This window comes from Oryctolagus cuniculus, chromosome 21 (genome assembly GCF_051225735.1).
Source record: "Oryctolagus cuniculus isolate XC-2025 breed Fujian yellow rabbit chromosome 21, ASM5122573v1, whole genome shotgun sequence".
Classification (NCBI taxonomy): Eukaryota; Metazoa; Chordata; class Mammalia; order Lagomorpha; family Leporidae; genus Oryctolagus; species Oryctolagus cuniculus.
In genome coordinates this window covers 21,311,455-21,312,483 of record NC_142887.1, presented here as the reverse complement: position 1 = coordinate 21,312,483, position 1,029 = coordinate 21,311,455, and the positions used below count along the sequence as shown (strand labels likewise).

General features: G+C 33.5%; 1 pseudogene; it reads left to right on the top strand.

Annotated features, from left to right (window-relative positions):
* Positions 1-950: 950 nt before the first annotated feature.
* LOC127488130 (U2 spliceosomal RNA) lies at positions 951-1,029 on the top strand (annotated as a pseudogene).

Here is a 1,029-nt window from a genome sequence, read left to right as displayed (position 1 = left end):
ATGTCTTCTTGTTGAATCAAGCCTTTTATCAAAATATAATGTCCTTCTTTATCTCTTTTTATGGCTTTTGACTTAAAATCTGTTTTATCTGATATCTGAATAGCCTTGTATCTTTAAAAAGCCTTCCTTTGCCTTGTATCTTTTCCAACCCCTCACTTTCAGTCCGTGTGTATCTTTGTGAAATGAGTTTCTTGTAGCAGCAAACAACGGGAGTTGTGGTTTTTTATCCATTCCAGCCAACCTAAGTCTTTTGGTTGGTGAATTTAATCCATTTACATTCAAGGTTAGTATTGATAGGTAAGAACTAAGCCCTGTCATTTTGTTGATTGGATAATATTTCTATCTGCTCTGTTAGTGAATTTGGTGGTGTCACATGTTTTCATGTTTATTTCTAATGCAGGATGCCCTTCAGAATTTCTGGTAAGGCTGGTCTGGTAGTGGTAAATTCTCTCAGTTTTTGCTTACCTGAAAAATACTTTATTTCTTCTTTGCTTTTTAAAGGACAGCTTGCCATATGGTACAGCAATCCCATACCGGGTATATATTCAAAATAATTGTATACAATGTATCAAAGAGATACCTGGACCACCATGATTATAGCAGCACTGTTCACAATAGTCAAAAATTGGAATCACACCAAGCTGTCCATCATCACCTGAATAAAGAAAATGTGGTATATATACACAATGGAATATTATGCAGCTATAAAAAAGAATGAAATCCTACCATTAGCAGCAATATGGATGCAATTAGAGGACAATATAGTGAATGAAATAAGTCGGATCCAGAAAGACAAATACCACATGTTCTCCCTTATATGTGGGAACTAAAGTTTTTAAAATAAAGAAAGAAAAAGGAAATGTCTGTGTGTATCAGTGTTGCTACAAATGGAGTTTTATAAAACTTTGTCTTATACCTTTGTTGAAACAATGGTTAAGAATGTTATACTAATTGCTTCTTGGCCTTTTGGCTAAGATCAAGTGTAGAATGTTATACTACTACAATTTTAATGATCTATGATTACTTTAA